We start from the raw sequence: 5,968 nt of genomic DNA on the forward strand, positions 1-5,968 counted from the left end.
CTGTCAGATAATCCTACCTTGGTTACTCCTAAAAAGCAAATTTTTTTGATCTGATTCTTCTCATGACATTACTGTGGTTTCCCTGAAGGAAGGTGAGTTTGGGGCCTTAAGTGAAACGCAGCCCGGGGCCACGCTGACTTGAGCTTCTGGCCCCGGTCCAAGAGCCTTGGGCATGGGGCAGTGAGAGAGAAGCCCCCTCTGCCCTCCTAGGTGCGCAGAGGGCCCTCTGTGCATAATATCCTGGCTGGATCATAGCCTGAACCAGTAGGTTATGCTTTTCCCCCACAAACATTCTCTGTTCCCTCCCTCTGCCCACTTCTCCCCCTTCTCCTTTCGTTGCCTCAGGGGAGGCACAGGGCAGGACAGACAGCAGAAGAGTCTATAGGCCCTTCTGGGTTTTGTTTTCCAAAGACCAAAGCCATGGAAGAGGACCCGGTTTGAGGGAGAGGTAGAGGCCTGGGGGACATGGGAGGATGAGCCGGCGTCCCTCTGGATTACAAAAGAGATCTCCCCAGGTCTCTGCTCAGGGGGAGACAGTGCACTGAGGGCCCCTGCTGGGATCTGTACAGGCTGGGGGGCCTGCTCTGAGGACATGCCAAACCTCACGCTATAGCTGTTGGGTGCTCCTGAAGAGGACACCCTCAAGCCCCGACTACCCAGCTTGGTGACGGATATGTGGCAGATGCAGAATCACTAGACTGCCCTGTTGTGGGGCCAGCACAATATCATGGACTAAGTGTTTGTGTCCTCCCAAAATTCATATGTTGAAGCCCTACCCCCTAATTGATAGTAGTATTAGGGGGTGGAGCCTTTGGGAGGTAATTAGGTTTATTTTTTATTTTATTTTTATTTTATTTATTATTATTTTTTTTTGAGACAGAGTCTCGCTCTGTTGCCTGGGCTAGAGTGAGTGCCGTGGCGTCAGCCTAGCTCACAGCAACCTCAAACTCCTGGGCTTAAGTGATCCTACTGCCTCAGCCTCCCGAGTAGATGGGACTACAGGTGTGCGTCACCATGCCCAGCTAATTTTTTTTTTCTATATATATTTTTAGTTGGCCAGATAATTTCTTTCTATTTTTTTTTTTTTTTTTTTTTGTTAGTAGAGATGGGTTCTCGCTCTTGCTCAAGCTGATCTTGAACTCCTGACCTCAAGCGATCCACCCTCCTCAGCCTCCCACAGTGCTAGGATTATAGGCTTGAGCCACCGCGCCCAGCACGTAATTAGGTTTAGATTAGGTGGGTCATGAAGGTGGGACCTTTATGTTGGGATGAGTGTCCTTATAAGAAGAGGAGACAATGTGAGAGCTCACTGTCCACACGCATGCAGGCACTGAGAGGAGGTCATGGGCACCCACGGCAGGAAGGCAGCCTTCCGCAGCCCAGGAAGCAGGTTCTCACCGGAGCCACATCTGCCAGCACCTCAGTCTTGGACTTCCTACCCTCCAGAACTGTGAGAAATAAATGCCTGCTGTTTAAACCAACCAATCTATGGCATTTTGTTACAGCAGCCCAAGCTGACTGGGACACACAGGGAATGTGCCAAAGACCACTACTTGGGGAACTTTTCATCATTTTCGGCCCTCTGTGGGCCACCCTCCCAGATTCTGATGCAACCCTAGAAAGGAGGAAAGGCTCCAATACTGATGGAAACGCATGTGTAGTTAGGCACAGGCTTAAAGTAAAGATTAAGTTGATGAACAGAATAGAAAAGAAAACCATATATTTTGCATAAATGCATTTGTGGATGGAGAGTCATGTCAGCAGGAATAGGTGACTTTCTGTTTTCAAACCATCCTGAATTTAAGTTTTGAGGACTCCATGATTTTCACTGATCAGAAGCAATAATAAATGATGTAAAGACAGGACTTTTCTCTATCTTTTGTATTACATCAATAATGTCACATTCGTCTGGAGCCAGTCCTCATGGCACCAGAGAATTGCTTTTCTGCTTTTTGTTCTGCCTTTTAGAAGACATACGATGCCAGGCACAGTGGCTCACACCTGTAATCTTAGCACTCTGGGAGGCCGAGGCAGGAGCATTGCTTGAGCTCAGGAGTTTGAGACCAGCCTGAGCAAGAGCGAGACTCCGTCTCCACTAAAAATAGAAAATTTAGCCGGGCATGGTGGTGCATGCCTGCAGCCCCAGCTACTTGGGAGGCTGAGGCAAGAGGATCACTTGACCCCAGGAGTGTGAGGTTGCAGTGAGCTATGATGACACCACTGTACTTTACCCAGGGCAACAGAGTAAGACTCTGTCTCAAAAAAATTTTTTTTAAAAAGATCATATGATGTGTAGTTTATTTAACCTCTCTAACAGCTCTTCATCCGCAATATGGAAAAGGCATTTATCAAATTGAAAAGTGCCACACACAAAATAAGGCAATGACATTTTGTTTCCATGGCTGTGCCCTCCGTGATGTAGATTCTTTACCCATGCCTAGGCAGTGCTGGGTGAACCGAGGTTACTCAGCAAATAACTGATGATGATGATGAAATTGCATATTGATAACAATGGGCCCAAATATCTGTCAGTGTTTTATGGTTCGTGAGGCAATTTCAAATATTTAATGTGATTTGATCCTTCCAGGAACTCTGTGAAGTGGGAATTGTTGTGCCCCTTTCACAGAAAAAGAAACCTAGAGAGCTATCTCATTTTTCTTTTCTATTTTTCTTTTTTGAGACACGGTCTTGCTCTGCTGCCAAGGCTAGAGTGCAGTGGTGTCATCATAGTTCACTGCAACCTCAAACTCCTGGGCTCAAGTGATCCTCCTCCCTCAGTCTCCCAAGTAGCTGGGACTGCAGGTACACACCACCACACTCAGCTGATTTTTCTATTTTTTTGTAGAGACAGGGTCTTGCTCTTGCTTAGGCTGCTCATTTTTCTTCATAAATGCCATGTAATGTTTCTGGATTCTCTCCCTGAGAGAACTCTAACTCTCTCACTGAAGCTGTTAAAAAAATTCTAAAATAAAGAATAATTGTATTCTATGTCCCCAGAGGCTTCCTTCTCAGTCCCATTTCTTGTTCTTTGTCCAGTCTTCACACTTCCTTGTTCTCTTGTGCTGGGTCACCTTCTGGTATTGCCCTGAGGGACAGGGTGGTGCAGTTTTTCTAAGAGGGAACAGTGGAACCACATCATCCCACTGCAAGGCTCTGCCCTTTACTAATTGCATAAACTTGGCAAATCCCCAACCTCAGACTTCGCACTTGAAACTATCTTACTTTGATATTTGATATTACTTACTTCATGGTGTTATTGCTTTTTTTGTTTTTGTTTTTTTTTTTTTTTTGAGACAGAGTCTCCCTTTGTTGCCCAGGCTAGAGTGAGTGCCGTGGCATCAGCCTAGCTCACAGCAACCTCAAACTCCTGGGCTCAAGTGATCCTCCTGCTTCAGCCTCCTGGTTAGCTGGGACTACAGGCATGCGCCACTGTGCCCAGCTAATTTTTTCTATTTTTAGTTGTTTGGCTAATTTCTTTCTATTTATAGTAGAGACGAGGTCTCGCTCTTCCTCAGGCTGGTCTTGAACTCCTGAGCTCAAGCGATTCTCCCGCCCCGGCCTCCCAGAGTGCTAGGATTACAGGCGCCAGGCCTGTTCTCAGGTTTTATCCTCTGACATTGCTCATATTCATTTCACTGCTCTCACCCCTTCCCACTTCCAGTAAGCATTTATTGGCTCAGGCAAATGCCAGTCATGGGATAGACAGACTAGTAAAGAATCATAGTCCAGAGTGATGGATGCTATGCTGCTGCTGGTGACACTAATAGAAACACTAATAATTAGCATCTGTTTGGTGCGTTCTACAACGAGGCAGTCTTCTTAGTGCTTTATGGTTATGAGCTCAGTCCTCTCAACAGGTGAAGTTTATTCATCCTCTAGGTGTCGGGGCCAGATTCACACCCAGACAATCTGGCTCCAGAAGCTGGTATGGTTACCAGCACATACCACCAATCATAGAGAGAGAGCATGTTGCTGTGGGAATCCCTTAGAAAACACCAATGGAGGAGATCCTGGAGGAGGTGACCCATGAAATGAGTATTAAAATGTAGTTTAGGTTTAGCCAGTTGGAGACGGTGGCCTGAAAGGAGGTGATTCTGGTAGAAAGAGCAAAGGTTGGAGGTGAAAAATGATAGAGAGCATTATGGGTGAAGCCATTGGGTTAGCCCAGCTGGAGTGTAGAATGCACAGGTGGGAATGGCAAGAGATTAGTCAGGCAAGGTATGAATTTTATTTGTTTTTGTCACCTGGCACATAATGTTTGGGCTGGAAAGTATTGTTAACTGGAATATTACTTAAACTGCTATGGCCCAGCCAGGCATGGTGGCTCATGCCTGTAATCCTAGCACTCTGGGAGGCTGAAGTTAGTGGATCATTTGAGCTCAGGAGTTCGAGACCAGCCTGAGCAAGAGCGAGACCCCGTCTCTACTAAAAAAATAAAAAGAAATTATCTGGACAACTAAAAATATATACAGAATAAATTAGCCGGGCATGGTGGCGCATGCCTGTAGTCCCAGCTACTCAGGAGGCTGAGGCAGAAGGATTGCTTGAGCCCAGGAATTTGAGGTTGCTGTGAGCTAGGCTGACGCCACGGCACTCTAGCCAGGGCAACAGAGTGAGACTCTGTCTAAAAAAAAAAAAAAAAAAAAATGCCATGGCCCTCTTAAAATTCTTTCTTTATCCCTGAACACCAGAGGTTTCTTTCTTTCTTTCTCTTCCTTCCTTCCTACCTTTCTTTCTTTTTTTCTTCCTTCCTTCCTTCCTTCCTTCCTTCTTTTTTTCTTTCCTCCTTCCTTCCTTCCTTTTGGAACCCATATAGCATTTTGTTTGGTATCATTCTTAACAGCATCCACATTGAGCCTCACACTGTCACCACCTCTGTATTTATCCTATCCTCTGTCATATTTTAAGCATCCCTCTCTGAATCTAGAGAAGAGCTTTTCATATAGTGGACACTCATGTATTTACTTACTCAATTAGTTCCAGGCAGAATTCAGGGGAGATTACAAGTATATACTTGGGCAAATTGTGTAGAAAAGCCTCTGATTCAAACTGAGGCAAACCTTGAGTCAGATCTGTTGGTGGAAATGAAGTATTCGTTCTGTGGGTCATGGAGGTCAGTGGCCACAGGAAGGTAAACGGTAGTTTTAGGAAGGACTGCAACCCAGGACAGATAGCAGCCAGGAGCATGGAGAAGAGGAGGGCCGTAAGTCACTTTCTGATTTGGTGGGACTCTGGGAACAGAAACAGAAAGAACCCAGGAAGTGACCCCATGGCCTGGGAATTTATTCCCTGGAAAGAGGTTCTGCTTCAGATAAGCACTTCTGAGTTCCCTCTCAGGGCTCAGCCCAAATGTTGCTCATACAAGGGACCGACACAGGCACAAGGCAGAGGCGGCCAGAGGACGCGCTGTTAACATCTGCAGTGGACAATGCCCTCAACACGGGTGCTCACACATGCTTGGATTGTTTGGGAGCCGTCCCGCTGCTTGGGAGGCCACAGGCCCCAGGGTTGCTTTAAGTTTGGGGGACTCACAGCAGGGACCACACACTGCTGGCATAGGGGGTGGTGTCAAATGGAGCTTGGTTTTCAGCCCATCAGCAAGTGGGGCTGGACTTCCCTATGAGTTTACAAATTCACTGTAGTTCCAGGTTGATGTGGTCTGAAAAAAGATCAGCTAGAGTCCAGCCGGAACACTATCACCACAGTGACCTCTGGGAAGCCTCTTCTATGCGGAGTGACGCTGCAGCCTGGTGCTCCCTGCTCGTTAGTACCTGTGTGGGCTTTGGAGTGGGACCCAGACACAAAGGTGGCTCTGCACCGTACTCGATAGATCGCTTACCTGGCAAATCTCTCTGAGCCTCGGTGTTCTCATTTATGAAAGAGTTGCTGTGAGGATTGTGATAATACTACAAAGTGGTTGATACCATGTTAAACCTTCCACAAATTATTATTATTTTTTACTTTAAGA

Source organism: Lemur catta, chromosome 2 (assembly GCF_020740605.2).
Source record: "Lemur catta isolate mLemCat1 chromosome 2, mLemCat1.pri, whole genome shotgun sequence".
In the NCBI taxonomy this organism is placed as follows: Eukaryota; Metazoa; Chordata; class Mammalia; order Primates; family Lemuridae; genus Lemur; species Lemur catta.